The 18,442-nt window shown below is 45.8% G+C and overlaps 1 long non-coding RNA gene across 2 annotated transcripts in view; it reads left to right on the top strand.

Moving 5' to 3' along the window:
• Positions 1 to 18,442, top strand: part of LOC107323855 (uncharacterized) — a 192,553-nt gene that overhangs the window by 76,010 nt on the left and 98,101 nt on the right. The window contains exon 1 of one of the 2 annotated variants that reach the window (XR_001559358.3): positions 15,319 to 15,491. The exons of the other annotated variant lie outside the window; for it this stretch is intronic. This is a non-coding gene — a long non-coding RNA (uncharacterized LOC107323855). Of the gene's footprint in view, positions 1 to 15,318; positions 15,492 to 18,442 lie in introns of those variants that run through there. 2 annotated transcript variants of the gene reach the window in all.

Genomic DNA, 18,442 nt, shown 5'->3' with positions numbered 1-18,442 from the left:
AATTACGGCACCTGCAAGCAAGTGGGAGAGTGCATGATGAATATGTTTGGTTTTCCAGCATCCTGGAGGGGTTTTGTACGATCTTGTTTTCATCAGGTCTAAGGGACTGTGTTTTGCTGCGCTGGTAACTGAGAAGATCCCTCAGTGGGATTATCTGCTATGATCTTAATGGAATGCTGCCTGGAGTCCCTTTGTTACCTGCTAAGTTGGTGTCTCAGAGTAGCATGGTGAAGTGTGGGAAGGGAGTTTGCAACACGGATGGAGAGCAAAGCCCAAGTTTTCATCTGCTGTCCTCAGAAAAGGAAACCAAGAAGGGTCAAGTCATCAAATCTGAAGAGGTCTCCAATCCTGCTGCAAGTTATTTCTCCATGGCAGAGATGGAATAGCTGCTGTTGTGATTGCTCCCAGTGCATGCAAAGGAATCTCAGTGCCCCATCCACAGTGTTCCTCAGCCACACTCAGCACCTCTGTGTACCCTGGACTGAAGGATGAACCAGCCTGGCTGGGTACCCTCTACTCTTGGTTCATCTTAGCATCATTTCAACCCTGGGATCAGGGCTGAACATGAATCAAAACTGCTGCTTGCAGATGAGTGCATCCTGCAAGTCCTTCTGCTGAAAAGAGCTGAAGGAGTTAAATCTTTGCTTTCAGCATCTCCCAGGTAAAGCCAAAGGTACCTTCGCAGCCTGTCGTAATGGAGAGTGATTATGGGAACTAAAATTTGCAATGGAATTATGGTAATTGTATCTTCTGTTCCAACAGGTATTTTGAGGAAGGCAGCATTTTAGATAATTAGTGTTATTTTGTGTAAATAGTGGAGAGGACGCAGGAGGAAGCAATGTGGTTCTGTGACATGGGCTTGTCTGAACCTGATGAAGATTTCCCCTTCAAGAAGAAAATGATGGGCAGAACTGGAGGTGTGTGCAACACTTCAGGTGTTTGATTTAACCAACGTTACCAAAAGTGTGTTTTCTTCTCCAATTCAAAGCTCCTCAGCCCTATATTTCAGCTGCCAGACCTTCTCCACCTCAGGCTCTTCTTCACATGTAAACTGGAACAAGGAAATGTGCTAGGGATGGCATATAAAAAAATATGGTATTTCTGCCCTGCCAGTGTTGAGAATAAATGAGACAGATTGAAAATGAAGGCAAAATAAAAGTAAAGGATTATTTCCATCCCGAATCTCTGGTGAGGTTTGAATTGTGCTTTTCAATAAGATTCCAATCTGAACAAATCCTGCTCTTCCGACTTGATGCTGACTGTCTCTGTAATATCATTTCACACTTCAGTTCTGTAACCTTGACTTTGCAGAGGGTAAAAGTACCCATGTGAGCCACGTGGTTCAGATAAGCCAATGGAAGCTGAGATGCAGCTTATACAGGGCATTTCATATTCAAAAATGACAAAATTCAGCTTCGTGCAGAGAATAATTGAACTTTAGATAGACTCGAGCTGACACATCCCTGAAAGCAGTTGAGCCATGACAGGTCGTGACATTACCTTCCCTCAGCCCATCTGCATGGGAGCTCCTGCTCATCCCCAGAGCTGTGGCTTAGTGACAATTCATGGAGATAACACCTTGTGTTTGCATTGGGATGGGAAGGGACATCCACACAGCTGGCTGCCAACACAGTTGCAAAGAAAGAGGAGAAAAATAGAGGGCACAAGTCACGCTTTGATTTCTGTTTGAGCTTCCCATTCAGCAACGCCAAGACTTCAACAAGCCACCTGAAATGCCTGAAAATCTTGAGAACGTGGGATGTCTTTGCACTCTCTGTTCATGAATGTGGACAAGAAGCAGTAGAACTTTAGCAGGAAGGTCTTAAAAGTGAAACGAGGACCTTAATTTCCCAGCATGGCTTTTCATTCCCTGGCATGTACCACTGCAGCTAACACCGCACTGATGGGCTGCAGCTCACCAAAGGGGAAATACATCTTTTAAGTCAAATATTTGTCATGCCTGTGAGAAATTAATTGCTAGTTTTACATAATTAACTTCCTAGCAGGCTGCTTCTCTAAAAGCAAAATGACCTGAGGGACAGTAGCAAATGCTAAAACTTTAAGTAAAGAAGTGATCCCAGTTAAAGAGCTCAATGAAATGAAGTGATTCATTAAGGGCTTGTTTTGAGGATTTTGAGGAATGCTTGCTGGAAAAACCCAAGGTATTATTTGGGCTTGGTGTAAATATTTGGGTTTGGTTTTCTTAGTGTTTTGTTGGTGATCGAGGGGTAGAAAAGCAAAGGCTGAGCTGGTAGGGAAAGATCTGGTCATGGCAACAGTAGAGCTCTGCAGTGGGGACATGGACTTCCCTCTCACAGTGTGAGAGCATAAATAACACAGATTCATTTGTTGTGCTAAAGTGTCTTCATAGAAGTTTAATCAGAGTTTGCATGGAACCCCTTTTACAACCATAGGGCCAATTCTCATAGGCATGAAAACTTAAGTGTGCACACAGATTTCACGCTTATATGCACCAGTATCAGTCCACTATAATTTGCTGTATGTAGACTAAGTAGCAGACAATAAGCACTAACACATGTGCAGACACATAGATAGAAGATGGATGGATGGATGGATGGATGGATGGATGGATGGATGGATGGATGGATGGATGGATGGGTGGGTGGATGGGTGGGTAGGCAAATAGGTAGGCAGATAGGTAAGTAGATAGGCAGATAGATTGATAGACAGTTTGACAGATGAATGGATTGATAGATTTACATGCATTAGCACAGAGATCTTGAGACATTCACGCAGTGATCCTGAAAGAGCACATATTTGTCATGTAAACTCTGTGTTGCAGCCACTGAATGCAGCTATGGCTCTGCTAAAAAGAGCTGTGACTGTTGTGTGTCCTCTCTGTCTTTCAGTCACATCTGCTGGCTTCTCTAAGGGCAGTTTGGCTTGTAGCTGTATGGAGCTGAGCCTGGGGGAGGGTTGCAGAGCTTCCCCATACGTTGCATGTTGGAGGAACTGTCAGAATTGGATATGCAATTTAGGAACTACATGTTGCAAAACGTTTTGGAAGCCTTGCTTATGGCACTGTCTGCATGCAATGAAAGCTTAAAAAAAGCCCCAGAGCTCGAGTATTTTAGATTTTGTGACAGAGTTCGTAGTCCTAGAAATTAGTGAAAGAAAATTCTAACTTTAGAAGCAGTGCACAGCTCTAAATCACAGAGAGAAAATTAATCAAGAACCCTGGGATGCCAAGTTCACGGTCACTTTTGATTGGCTGGGTGCCTGAATTGGAAGAAGATATGTTCCATGAACGTCTTTTAATTAACTGCCTAAAGAGCTCAAAGCTAACAAACAAAGGAAAAATAATTTTCTCCAAGCTCTGTAGCCAATTCCAATTATGGGTCCTGTTAGACATTAACATCTGTTTATAGAGCCACAGGGCTTCTTCCCTTTTCTTCCCATCAAAGCCCCCCCTTTTTTCCCAATTGGTCCCATTTCCAGCCAAACTGAACCCAAACTCCATCTCTTCATTTCTGGGGATCCTTTGGTAAGTTTCTGCTCCCAGGTGTGCTCTGGCAACATGGATTGGTGTCTGGAATGGAGATGTATCTCTTCTGCTTATGTAGTAAAGAGTAAAACAAAAACTAATGGGTATTTTCAGATAGCCTGACAGTGATTAATTGCTGTTCTAGCAGATGCTCCAAATAAAAAATGCTCCGGCTCCCTGATTTATACCAGGCACAGAGAAATGAAGAGGAAACACATTGCAGAGCCAGGGAGGGGGCAGTGCCTGCCCTCAGCCTGGATGCTGGGGGGCTGAGCCCTCAGTCCAGCTGAAATTGGGGGCACAGGGTGCCTGACTGCAGCATGGCCATTGGAAGGGCAGGGGGTGGCAGAGGCTGCAGAGTTGAGGATGTCTCGGTCCTACTGATGGCAATGCAGAAAGGAAAGGGGAGCTGAGGAGGGCATGGGAGCATTTTATGGTGGCATCACTTGTGTAATAACTCTGTGGGATTTTTATGTTTGCAGATGGGAGGAGATTACGATCTGGCTTATGAATGGGGAGAAGCAGTCAGACATTGCCACCGTCACATTAAGCATGCGGACTGTTGGCTTGATATAGTGTTTGATTAAGGGACAAGACAAGGATATCTAGAAACCATCATGTAGGCAGCGAACCATCCATCTTTCTGACGCATGGGAGAAGCAAATTACAGAGCTGTATGTGCCTGGTCCAGCACCCAGTGATGCCACAGAGAGGTTTCCCTTGGCCCTGGGCATCTCACTTGTCTTCCTGCTGGACCAGATGCAAACACCTCCCAGATTCCTTGTTCTGACCATCAGAACATCCATTCCCAGGCTCTTCCATGCATAACTCTTTTTAAAAGCCACTTCTACCATTGGAGATAATTTCAGAGACTCAAAGGGGAAAAAAACCAAACCCTAGAACTGTCTCACCAGCACGTTAAAGCCCCTTATTAACTCTTCCATTTTCCCTGCAGTAATTGTTTCTGTCTATTTTAATTTCACCTTGGAGGAGATGAATTCAAAGGCTGCTGCAGCTGGAGGTGGGCGCTGCACCAACCCATGGGGTGCTGGGGATGGAGCATAGATGGTGCAACACCCCCAGAATCATCTCAAAAATGGATCTTAAAGGCTGGCTCAAAATCCAGCTGCCAAGGCTTCACGTTTTGGCTCTGTCATGGCTTAAATGCATTTGGGGCGACTCATTTTAGCCATCTCTGTATGCACAGAGATTCTTGGTGAATCCAGAAAGCCAATCCCAATTTATCCATCTGAATTACAGGGTGTGTGCTGCTCATGCAGGGCAGAGGGCAGAGGTGCACTGCACAAATCACCTGGTGGTAATTACCTCTTTGGAGGTGGCCAAGGAAAAGTGCCAAGTGCTGATGTTATGCAAAATTGAATCTGTGTTGGACTGAGGGGGCTGCCTAATTACATCAGTGTAATTAGAGAGGTGGACAGACGGTTATCAGGTTTCCTCTGATCACTGCATAGCAGGGTGGGACCTTGCAGGTTGTTCAAGGGATGGATGCAACCATGAAACAGGACAGTGAGGACAGCAGCTGGAAATGCATGAGGCTGTCCCTTGGATTTGCTGTCCTGCCCGTGCTGCAGTGGCTGGGGCCAGCCCTGCCACCAGCTGGACAGCATCACCTGGGGCTTTGTTTGGTTCATCCCAGCCCTAAACCTCTAAAGCTTTGGGACAGCGAGCCCAAGGTTGAGACCAGGACCTCAGCTTCTGTTTCTGCCTTGAAATAAATCCCTTCATTTACCAGTTTCAGAGATGGGAGGAAAAAGTGCAACCACGAGGAGCTCTTTGCTAAAAAAGCCACAAACTATTCCTGTTCCATCTGCTTTAATGTCCGTGGTTCAGCCAGCAGCGGTGCTTCCCCGGCTCCTCTCTGATCACGCTCAGACAGGGCAGGTTTCCATCAGAAGCTATTTGACAATTTGTCCTTAATGAAAGAGCAGGCACACTGCACTGCTATTTGCTGTGAGCCTGTTATGTGACAGCCTGAAATTCTAATTGCTCTGGCTCTTCTTCACGTCGATTCACAATGTCGGGTTTGTTCGTATTACTAAATGGGGACTTGTCTTTCCTATAACCCGTGCTCTAATTTTATTACAAGTTTATCAGGATCTGCCATTTATTTTCTTGAAAACTCTCATCTCTCACTCTCCACACTGATATTTCCGCTGTTTTTAAAACAGAAAAAGGAAGAAAAAAAGGAGGAAAATGATAAATGTTGCTCAGATATGGACATCTCTAAGTAGTTTTGTCCTCTTCTCAAAATAGCCTGTGCTATAAATGCTGTCTGCCCAAGGGATAATGCTTTCCTGCACCTGCTGTCCTTTCCAGCACCCTATTGCTTGCACCGACAGTGAAATCACTTTGGTGGTTACTTGGTTCCTTCTCTCCATCTGTTTGGCACTAAATGAAGACAGTGGCATTAGAAAGCCAGAGGCTCTCAGCTGCAGGGTAGGATTTCTGCTCTGCCATGCCTGGTGCTGCACAGACCAGGCCAGAATGATGCATCCCAGTTTAGATCTTGATTCAGATCTCCACTGCCAACCTTGTTAGCTCTAGTCTGAGCAAGGAAAGCTTCATGATAGGAAACATTTGAGGAAATGCAGGAACTGTGTAGTGACCTACCAGGAGGCCGAGGGCAAAGGTTTCTGTTGCCTGCACCAGCTGGATGTGTGATCATGTTGAATACCTTGCAGCACTCTGCAGAGATCCTCCACTTCTGTCCCGTGCTACCAAATGAAGGAGGGCAAAGAGGCAGAAAAACAAGGTCAGTGAATCAGAGCATCATAGTATGGCTGGGGTTTGGAAGAGACCTTAAAATAGAAGATCACCCAGTGTGGGTTTGCCAGCTGGTAGCATTGCAAAGGATCTTTTCTGACACTGATAGGTTACCATGGGAGAGGTTTGTTCTCCATCGTGGCAAATTGTGTCAGTCTTTTCCTTGTGTCCCACCAGCTTTTTAGGGTCATAGCAAAGCCAGATGCTGAATGTCTGGTGCAGAAAAAGCAAAACACATTAAAGCTTTCATTTTCTCCCAATGCTTTATTTCTAAAAATGACCAGAAAAATAAAAATAAATACTCTCTGTTTTATTAAAATACCATTTGCTGCAGAAAAAAAAGATATTGGGAAGGAAAATAAGCAAGCAATGCCCACTTTATGACCTCGTTGTCCACATGAAGATGGATGACCCAAACCTGCTCCAGCCCTGATTAAGCACCGAGCTTCCACTAGAAAAATGTGTTCAGTTTCTCTGGGTGGACACAGAAAAGGCAGATCACGAGACAGGCCAGAGAGAGAGATGAAAAAGCAAGAGCAGCTGGCTTCCAGTAAATGCTCTCAGACTCACATTTTCATTAGTCCTAAATTCCATCATAGTTTAAAGGAAGCGAAAGATAAAGAGCAAAGGAACATTTAAAGGATTCTTCAGAGAGAGAGAGAGAGAGGCTTGCTTTACCATTAAAACCCTGACTAGAAGTTATTGTTATTACTCGCTTTGCTGCTGTGCTCAGAGTCAAGATGAGATCCCTATCGTGCAGCACATGGTGGACACAGGGGGAGCAGCCCTACCTGAGCCCCACACACAGCAGCAGGCTCTGCTCCCCATTGCATGCAGCTGGACTAGGGGATGAGTGACAGAGGACTTAAGGCAATGTAGTAATAGTGGCAGCAGTAGTATCAGTAGTAATGTGAGAATTATTGCTGTCTTTGCAAGAGAAAGATGCTGAAGTATAGGAATCAGAGCCATCCAGCTCGCCATCACCACTTGCATGGGGCCGCAGTGGGGCTGGGTATGGGGCATCTCTGTTTGCCCTCAATTGTGGGGCTAAAGGCCTGTGAGATAGGAACTATCTGTGCAGCAGGTCCCAGTGCTTGCTGCCTCCCTGGGCACATCAGGTCACTCCAAAGCGTGGTCACCTCTGTGCTCTCAGGCCGTATAGAGGAGCACAGGTTCAGACTGTCCAAATCACTGCTGGGATGGAAAATGCAGAAGTCACTGTAGGAGCTCCTAAGTTCTAGAACCCAGGATTAAAATGCAAGCCCTGAAACCTTTACCTGCATCAGAGAGCAGAAAACAAGCCCTGAGCTCTATGTGTCAGCACAGGTCATTTGCAGAAGACCCTTCTGACCCTTCAAACCATCCCAGCTGTGCCCTCAGGTGTGTTGTGCTCACCTGCCCAGTTCCCTGCCCTATTGCTTGGGTTGTTGGAGAGTTGGACTTGGATAGAACTGGACACCAGCAGATCTGGGGTGGACAAACACGTGCCTGATGGACCAGTCCCAGTGCCTATTGGCATTGATGTAGTTTCCAAGGAAACCCACTGCTTCTGGGTGATGTTTGACAGAAGCATTCAGTGATGCTTGGTTTTGTAACAACTGTTGTTGCTCCCTCCTTGGCCCTTGCCCCTTTGAATGTGCGATGCTGCTGCATTGCACAGATGGGGCTTTCATGGGAAAGAGTGGGAAAATCCCGAAGCTCACACGTGCCTGGCTTCCTTTACATCCCTGCTCTCCACAGATGAAACAAAACAAAACAAAACAAAACAAAACAAAGGAACCACGGTGGCTGGGGCTGCTTCTAATTTTAACGAGGTTTCACCTTCAAAGGAGCATCCGTTGCTGAGCTGCAAAGAGCCGCTCAGAAGTGCTTCAGCAGAAGCTGCCTCTGAACCTCTGACAGCTTTCACTGCACGTGGCAGAGATCAGCTGAAAAGATGTACGAGCCATCTTCAAAGCCAGAATTGCACAGGAAGCTTTTGCTCTTGCCTTATTACTGGAGAACTCTCCAGGTCAGACACTTTTATTGGGAGAGAACTTTCATTGTCTTGGCTGTTTTGTTCCTGCTTCTAGACGTGCCAGTCTAATGACATGACTAATGTCTCCCAGCTTGATAGACGTCAATAAAAATAGATGGAGGAGGATTCAGGGATGCCCAGACTGAGATTGGTCTTGAAAATGGAGGCTGGAGCTGCTCCCTGCATCGCAGAATGGAGACAGCACTGCAGTGTGTAGGTCCACCTGCTCTCCAACCTCACTCTCAGCCAAGGACCCTGGCAGTGAGTTCCGACCTTTACATTTCAGCTATTTAAAATCCTTATCCCATAATGATGGAGTAAAAGGGAAAGGAATAAGAGTGATCTGAGGCAGGTCACTGCTCCTGTCCATGGCTCATTGGTTGGTACTTCTTTTCCAAGGAATTTGGTGGTTCTCTGCTGTTCGCTGCAGGGTGCAGAGGTCACCACCTTCCCTCCTTCACTGTACTCTTGGTTCTGGGACCATCCTTCTGACCTGCTTTTCACCTTCCAGCACAAGAGAACTGATGCTTCCATTTCACTGTAGCTTAAACTCTTTTGCATGCCATCATCTTTTCACCAGTGCAGTTCTCGCTGTCCCAGCTCTAGGCCCTAACATGAGATATTACAACTCAGGGGGTCTTCCCAGCCCCACAGAGCCAGCCAGCCATGCCATGAGGGCTTTGGAGATGGGCTGCAGTACAGCTGGAAGTGTTGATTTGGTAATGCCTCAGTGTACGCATCTCTTGGGGGAGAGAGGCAAACATTCACCATGTCCTGACTTTCAATGCACGAGTAACTTATCAGAGGTGATAAATAGGGATTTGAATTCAGAGATGTAACTTATCTCCAAATACATATCTTCCCATTTAGCTCCGTTTACATCTGCCTGTATCTCTCTGCCTGCAATGTGCCTTATTATATAGCAGTGCTTACCTTTGAAGTTCTGAAAGGCTGTTTGTGCTAGTAATGAGAAAAGCAAGGTAGAAGCAGGCTTTCCAGCACTGGAGTTTTCTGTTGCATTCTCCTTTTGACTGTCTTTCATTTAATGTCTCTAATAAATGGTAGTTTACAGGAATCAAAGAATTCAAAGCTTCTGTTCTTGGTGATGAATACAAGGAATAAGAGGCTTTTATATGCTGTGAAATCTACAGAAAGACTGAGATATGGGGACAGCTTTCCTATACATGTCTTCTAAGTGAGTGCTTATCCTGAGATAGATGCAGTGATCTCTGCAAGAGAAGCAAGGTTTCCAAGCAAGCACGGTGCTGCTGCTACAGCAGGGAGGGAGTGGAAATGCTGCAGCATCGCATCCCATTGTGTGCTGTCCTGAAAAGCTTTTCAGTGCTGTTAAGGTGGGACTTTTCAGGGGTGCCTAAGAGCAGAATATAGCTGACTGCTGTTTGTTGTAGGTTATAGCTGAGTGTTTAATTTGATGAGGTTGTACACGCACCTTCACCACCACCCTTGGTGCTTAGCCTGTTGAAGACAGTGAGATACATGAAGCTGAGGATAGGGCCATTGGACTACACTGGGGAGGGTGTTGACGTGGTGTCAGTGGTGGTGGTGGGAGCTGGTTAGGGTCACCATTGTCTGGGCATCTTCATTTGCTCAACACAGCTTCATCCAGTAGCTTATCATGCAACTAAACAACAGAAAAGAGGGCTGAAAAACCAGAAGCATCACCTCCTTATTTCACAGGAAGATCATCATCTGTTCCCTAAGGAACAGCTACCAATATTGGTGTGGGAATTCAGGGATTCAGCATCTATCTTGGATGAGGCAAGGGAGAGAAATGGCTTCAATCACCCCATTGGGTTGTTTTGGTCTGCAGAACTGGGTCTGGTGCTTGGAAACAGCCCTGATCTGTAAAGGACCTATCCACTTTTGAGGCAGTAATGTTTGATCCAGAGCTGATTATGTCCTGATCGTTCCCTATTGCTGTAATGGACACCATCTGACCAAATATATGCAAAGTGCAGTTAAAAAAAAATTACCAATGAGAAGTTTGCGGCATTTCATTATTTCTCATTCCTTACACAATTAACTTTGGTTCATTTATCCTAAGTTTAATTTTACAATAGTAAAGTAGCTGGGTTTCTCTGTAGACAGATGAAAGGCTGGATGGTATTTTTTATGAACCTTCTCAGTGAAACATGGCTTATAAATTATTTCCTGGAGAAAGAGAATTTGCACATTTAAAACAAAAAGAAGGAGCTGAAGAATTAGTATTGGCTCCTTTGCAGCTCGTGTTTGTGTTCGTGCGCTGAGGGCTTTGTCTGTCTGCTGTTCTTTGCAGTGACTCCAGATTACTGCCTCAAAGCACAAAAGCATTATCACGGCAAGGCTCCTTCTTAATAACTCTGCAGAATTGTTCTGCAAATGAACAAAGATAATGTTGGCCTGACAGGTTGAGATTGGGAGGCTGATGGAGGCTGGGGCTGGGAAGTGAGATCTCTCTGATAAGCCCCAGCAATACTCAGAGACAGCAGCTGGGGAAAAAAAAAGGGTAATAAATACGTTTTCTCCTCTTACATGTCGTAAGTTATAAATATAAAGCTTCAGACTTTCCATTACAGCATGAATCAGTCACTTATCCTGAAGCTATCTTGTCTCAAGCTTCTGCCCGCTGTAGTTACTCAGTTGAGGAGCATCAGGCGCTGCTGGCTGGAGCTGGCTCTTACCACTGTCCATTTTTGCTGGTAAAGTTTCCATCCAGAGACTGTAACACTGCTGAGCCACTTGTTCCATGTGATGGTATTTTTTGTGGCCAGGATTCCAGGTGTGATTTGACTTGGACCAACAGCCTGTGTTGCAAACTAAATGATGGAGACAGAAGGAAAGGAAGAGCGGTGCTTTTGAAGTACGTGGTGCTGAGCTCTGTTTTCTCAGGCCTGATGCTTTTCTTTACACTGGCAAAAAATCAATGGAAAAGTTTGCAGGGTGTTGCAGCAAAACAATGGCCAAAGTGTCTGACCTCCAGCAGCAGGAACACGGAGCTGGTTGAAACCACCAGTTGGGAATGGGAAGAAAAGCCTTTTAGAAGCACATAGGGGATGGCAAGCAGCGGTTGTGCCAAATGCTGAAAGAACTTGGCATAGAATCACAGAATCACTGAGGTTGGAGGAGAGCTCTGTGATCACCAAGCCCAACCCCACTGCATCCCCACCATGTCCACCTGATACCTGGTGTGGGTTTCTATCAGTCACCTCATTGGGAGGGCTCTGTGCATAGGGCCTGGCTGCTGGCAGTGGCCTTCTGCTACAAACCACGCTTGGTTATTAAGTCCCATTTCATAAAGCCCTCACTCCTGAAGGTGTCTGATTACAGGAGAATTTCTTCTCTCATTTAACAGACCAAAAGCTCTAACTCAAAGCTTTCTTGTATGGATGTGGGAAAAAGCCTGGCTTCATTCAAGCAGACTTATAAGGGTTTAGCAACCAAAGGAAACACAAAGAGCAGACAATAGATATTGTTTCAAATACTTAATGATTTTCTGAACTCCAATTCTTTCTTTTGTGCAGTTCTCTGTGCTGCAAAACTGAGCCCATTTTGCTTGATTTCAACCAATTAACCCCAGCAATCCCCTCGTCCCCCTCCTGCACTTGGCCTGGCTGCCCAGCACAGGTCTGGCAAAGCAAAACTGCTTTTGTTGCTTTTAACTTTTCTGTGTAAAACAGGAGGTTTGAGCAACAGTGAAGACCAAGTAATTACAGACAGATATATGGCATTACAATTCAAACCTGCACCGTAATGGCTCCATAAAGTCACCTAGGTTTAGATATACGTCAAACCATTTTTCACATTGCAAATGAATATTTTTAAGAGCCGTAACTTTCTGGGAGTTCATGAATTTCCTGGATTCATAGCCCTCTCCTGGTTGGAGATACAGCAGTGCAGAGAGTAAGGGAGGGACCATGGCACAGAGAGCTGAAGCGGAGCGAAGAATAAATCCTGAGAGATGAGATTTCCAAAAGCTGCTTGAAAAAAGAAAAAAAAAAGCTGGGATAAATGTATGACATACGCTGTAAATACCACTTTGCCTTATCAGCCTTCCTCTTTCCTGGCCCTGCCCAGAGATTCTGGGAGCCTGATTTGAACCATGAAGGCTTCAATGGCCAAAAGCTTGTAGTTATGTCTTGTGCTGCTGGGATGTGAGCACTTGGGTCCCCTTCATGTACCCTGTCCCATAGAGAACATGGATGAGTTGAAATGAGTTGCAACCTTGCCCCCATATCTTCCCCATGTCCCCGTGTCCTCATGTTCCAGTGTCCTGGTGTCCTCATGTCAGAGCACAGTGCTGTTGAGCAGTGGGCCAACACTTCCCTTCTGACCAGATGGAGCGTGTAAGCAACTATTATTTGTGTGTTTTTAAGGCGGAATGGCAAGGATAATTGGGCGATTTTGGCAATGAAAGGAAACCTCAGAGAAGGCAAAGCAGACATCCCAGTGCTGGAGGCAGTGCAGGGTGTGTGACTCATGTAGAGCCATCCCTTGAGTTGAGTCACTGTGTTGGCAATGCTGCGCAAGGCAGCAGAGTGCCTTAAAACTGAGCATCCTGTGTGCTAAATATCAATGAAAGTGCATTTGCTCCTTGTCTAAAATTCCCTTAAATTCTCTTTCCACCCCATTGGCTAGAGCAGCAAATCCATCTCTCTCACAAAGCTAAATCAAGATTAAGGGGGCTTGATAGGTAATTATTTTTAATTACAATATGCTTTTTACTTTCTGAGTTACAGACATTGGCTTGCTATTCCCGCACTGGGTTGGGAGCTGCTTTCTTGCTTATCTCAGCGAGAAACACAAGCTGAGTATCTGGGAGGAACAGAATCCCCTTCACAGATACAGCTGGACCCAAACGTGCTTCCCAAAGCCATGGCTTGGGGTGATGTGTGCATGGGAGCCCTCGGGGTGCTTATGGAGCCAGCCAGGTCCTTCATCTGCCATGGAGAATTGTGCTTATTCTACATTTGCTCGCCTCCTTCTGGGGGCATTGATCACCCCCTGGGTTTGAACATCATTTTAGGCTATTTTCTTTTCTCAATTGACAAACTAAGGAGACAGGGGGTGAGAAAGAATATGCAGAGGCATAAAACTAAGATAAACAGGTGTGAGCAGGTAATGTATGCAGATACAGTGAACGCACTCGAATCTGTACATTTAACCGACCGTGGCAATAGGCATCTATCTCTCCTCCTACAGCATCTTCTAAATGTGCCCCAGTGTCCCTGGAAGAACATTGCCTTTCATGGGAGGGCGTGTAATGAAATGCCCTCATCCTGTTTTAATCAGTTTCGAATGTGGAAAAGACAATCACGATCTGAGGAAGGCAGTGTTTCCCTCGCATGTGAATTATGCGATACTGTAGCTTCATTAACATGCTTTACAGTCTTATCTTTATTCATACTGGCAAATTAAATTAGCGCTGTCTTTCAAATCTCCGTCTATTTTCCCCCCTAGGCAACCACCAGCAGCACAAAATAAATGACAGTAACGGGAGTGGATTGCTGCACTCTTGACGTTAGTCCCTGGGCTTTAAGCAAGCATCCCTCCAACAAATGATAGTTGTTCTCTCTCCAGGAGCTGAGCTGCATTACATTGTGCCTGTTACAATCACAGAGCTCCACGAGCCAGCACGGAGCACAGGCTGTCAGCATGTGACCCCACAGCCCTTTCCTCTTTAGCTTCCCCCAAAGCAGAATGTGTTCTGGGGTTTAGGCAGGTGCCCCTTTTCTACCTCCATACCCTTGTCCCTCCTTTGAGGTCTTGATGAGCACCAAATGTGACTGTGGGAAGGGTGGGAAGAGAGAAGCAGAGATTTCAGCAGCACAGTTGGGTTCCTCTGGGTGGGAGGTGGTTCTCAGCTGATGCTGCAGCACCAGTGAGGGGATGTGGATGAAAAGGAATAGAGAGTCTGCTGCTGACTGAACCCCAGCTGTGCTGGGGGCTGCTTGGAGGAAACGTCTTAGGGGAAAGTATGAAAGGCAGGAGGAATTGGGGAAGGCTTTCCCCACTTCTACCTTCCCCATGCAGATATCTGAGCTGAGGACTAGAGTGGATTTGTCAACTCTGCAGTCAGGCATAAATGGAGCTTCATAACTTTGCAAGTGCAAAGCATTAGCAGTAAGTGATTTTACATTAAACACTAAATATTGCAGCTATTAAAGAACATTCATCATCTGCACAAGGTGCCTGAACAGAAATGAGCTGTAGCATCTCCTGCAACATTGACTGTAAACACATTAAGAGCTCTCCCAGTGCTGTCAGTCACTTTCATCTCAAGGGGAAGACCTGGTGCTCAGGGGCTCCACCACCATCCACTGCACAGACAGCAGCACTGTGTCATCTCCCCATGGAGGTGCCCCCAGCCCCTTTGCTCTTTGCTCTGTCTTTGGTGCATCATCCAAACTGGAGCCTCCTCTGCACTGCTGTCCCCATAGAGTGGTGGAAGAGGCTGCAAGATCCCACCTGCTGTTGTGACCAACAGTAAGTGACCACCACTAAAAAGATGAGCCTCAGGCAGTGCTGTGCAGTCACTTGTGATGGAAGTTATGGGGACGCTGCAGCTTTCTTCCCCAAATCACAGTGTGAATAAATCCAGGATACAGTTTCCTCCTCCCGAGCCATATCTCTGGTCTGTGCATTGCTATCAGCCATGCCAAGAGATGGAGCAGGCCTCCAACCTAACAAAGTTTTCATTTCCTTCTGCTGTTCTGACACCAGGCCAATCAAGAGCAGCCGTGCATTGTGCTGGGGAGATTGCTTGGTCCAAGATTGTGCTTCAGATAAGAGTTTGGTTGATGATGATTAATACAACTGCTTTGTTTGTCTGACAGGTGGACCGATAAATAGATATTGTTGCTAGGAGTACATTCCTTCCTGCTATGGTAAGCAGTACAGACAGCCCTAAATGCTGATGTTTCCTGGAGATCTGTGGGACTGGAGGTCGGGGCAGGCTGTACCTTGCTTTTTGATTGTACTGGATAAAGGACTTCAGTCCTTTAAGTGAGGAGTGATGATTTCATCACGACCTGACATGTCCTTCGTTTCCAGTAAGGAAAACAAACAAAACCTCACAGTTTTGAAAATATAGCCCAGACATGCTGAACGCTCATAAAAGGGCAGAGAGACCATGGATGGAACAGAAAAAATAGCTTAAAATGTCATCAGAAGCTGTTATGATCTTTGGTGAGTTTCTTTCTCCCCTTAATCTGATCTCCATTTATTGTTCTTTCGGTCTTTACCTGACAGTAACAGATGAAATTCAGAGCCAGAAGTTACCATCAGGGCCACCTGGTGCTGAATGTCCTGCCTGGCTGGGCAGCAGCCACTGCTATGCTCCATCAGCTCTCAGAGATGATCCCAAATGGTATTTGCATATATGGCCTCATTATAGCTTGCCTATCTTATTGAAGCTGCTCATTTAATATAAGCTTTTCTCCCAAACAGTGGGAACCTCTCATTTCCTAATGAGTCTTTTTCCTCCTAGTTGTAGAAGTAGTACTGGTATTTCATTGCACTGGTAAGGATAGAGGGTCCTCCTATTGAAGGAGTGGGGTGAACCTGGAAGCCTGTGGCAAAGCTTGGGAAGCTCTAGAAAGACTAGTGTGCTAACACAGGCACTCTTCTCCTCTAAGACCATGCATCATTGCCTGTGTTGACATGTGGGTTGATGTAGCTGTTCTATATGATGAGGAGTTGGTCTTTTCAGCCTCCATTAAGGCTTTTTCCTGAGGTTGACGGCCTCAAGACAAGCTCTGCTTTCACCTATTGTGTGTTCTTCTCTATCAACCCCTGGAGATGTCTGGATGCCTGGGTCAGAGGTACAAGCTGAAACTGGGATTAAAGGCGTCAGGTGGAAACCAGCAGCACATAGGTGGGCTCCTTCTATCTGTTGTGTATCTTGCCCTGTGTCTGGGGGCTGGCAGTAATCTGAGTCAATGTTTGATCCATGCACACCAACTGTTGGGCACTGGTGAATTGCTTGGAGAGCAAACTGCTGTGCTTTGGGGTCTGGCCTTTCTGCCCTACCCACAGCACCAGTTAGGCTGATGGGGAGAGGTAGGAAGGTTTAATACCTGGATGCAGACCTTACCAAATGCCTAGGATGAGCTCAGCTGCTTTCTACTCTTTGAGCAGCTTAGTCTCCCCCTGTGATTTGGCTTTAAGGGGCGATTAAGTGTTCACAAGCACTATTTACATTTCAAAAACGAATCGGGACCTGGTGTGAGATCAAAGTGGAAGTGGGGTTTGGGTGCATCGATCAGATGCCCAGGGTGCTGGGGCTTCCTGCATCTTGTAAAGGATCAAACGAGTTTGGAGATACGAGAACTGTCAGCATGGTTAATTTTCTTGTAGGTAGGAGCTTGTAGTCCCTGGTGTTCAGATGCGTGCCTCAAGGAGAAATAATTAGTGGCATTTTTCAGGTTAATTAACAACTGCGACTTAGACATGGGGCCTTCCTCCATTGCTCTGTACCTTCCCATAGCCTCCCAGCAAACACCTCTAATCTATAAATGGGGCTCTGTTGTTCAGAGCACGCATTTTAATCTGTCACTGCTCTTAAATGCAGACAGAGCTCAGGTGTGTCCTGGTGATGATGCACCCAAACCTCGAACCTGAAAACTGGCATGAACAAACTTCATTTTGTGTACATCACTGTGTATGTCTATGTATTTTGGAGCTGAGTATTCCCACACATTGGGGGCTTTACACCTATTGTGAAGTGGAGGAACCATGCAGCAGACAAAGCATAACCTGCTGTGGGAAGAGTTGTTGTCCTCTGTGTCTCATTACAGATGGAGATATAAAGTGACCACATGGCTGCTGAAGGACAGGTTTTGTTCCCCTGGCTGCTGCTTGGGAAACACACTGTGAAGAGGAAGAAACATCCTAATTTTCATCTGTGCCTCCTACCAACCTGTCTTGCTTTTCCCCCACCTACAGACTCCAGTTAAGCACTAGAAAGAGGCTTAGATCACTGGTGACTTCTTGTTCTTTAATTCATGTAAATGTTCTTTTTAACTATCTTGGAGTCTTAAACGACCCCCCGGGGAACCTTTTGTGTTTGATTATTGAAACAAAACTTTATTCCCTTTAAGCACAAAACAACTGGGGAACAGAGGGAAAGAACCTATTTGTTTTCTTGCATATACTGTGAATGCAAAGGTCAGGTATAACTGACACAGCAGTGAGGGTTTAGTAGCTACAAAGCCAACCTGCTTCCCCTGTGCATCTTCTCCAGTTGTGTTGCTCTCATTTCCTGCAGCAGCCTGTTGTCATTCCATGAGAACAGCATCTTGTTTTCAAACCTGCTGCCTTCTAATTTCAATTGATATGCCATCATTTTCTTTTTTCTTTTCATCATTTCTGCTGGTGGGGCTGACCTTGTGGTGTTGCACTGAGTGAGCTTTGCTCAGCATCCCTCCCTCTGCCTCACTATGCCACAAAGGCAGCCCTTCAACCACAGAGCATCTGTGTAGCAGATCACCCTGACACCAACTCACTTGTTCTTCGTGTACCACCATCCAACCACTCAGACAGACGTGTAGCAAACACAACTAACATGGCCTCTAAAATCAATGAGCCGGTATATAGAGAGCTATAAATAATCAGCAGAGGATTTAATTAGCAGCAAACTCCCTTGCAGTGAGCTGGTCCCTATGGCAGCTGATGGCTCGAAGCTGCCTCCCCTGGTGCAGGGAACCCCAAAGAGGTTTCTCCCCATTGGCTCGTATATGTGATTTCACTTATGGTTTTCAAATAGAAATGTGCTGCTGAGCAGCATCAGCCCAAAACTTCTGAGATTTCTGGGAAGTGCTTCACTGATGCGAGGTGTGCTGCGTCATGTGAAGACTAATTTCATTACTGAAAGAATGATTCCATCAGGTCAAAGCGGACTGTAAAGATCCCTCTCCTGTGTTTTACTGCCTTTATTGAGCATCCAGCCATATGCCTCCTTAGTAGCCACGTGCTGTTTGGTTTTATTAATGCTTGCATCTGCTGGTGATTTGAGCAAGGGCCAAAGGTTCAAAACTGGAACTGGAGGACCCTGTATTACTGAAAGGTTTTATTAGCCATCAATCTGCTGTATAGTGCCAGTGTTGCCAATGGGGAATAATACAATGAAACCTCTCTCC

This window comes from Coturnix japonica, chromosome 17 (genome assembly GCF_054131305.1).
Source record: "Coturnix japonica strain WE chromosome 17, WE-NBRP24, whole genome shotgun sequence".
NCBI classification, from domain to species: domain Eukaryota; kingdom Metazoa; phylum Chordata; class Aves; order Galliformes; family Phasianidae; genus Coturnix; species Coturnix japonica.
This window is presented reverse-complemented; position numbering and strand designations above follow the sequence as displayed.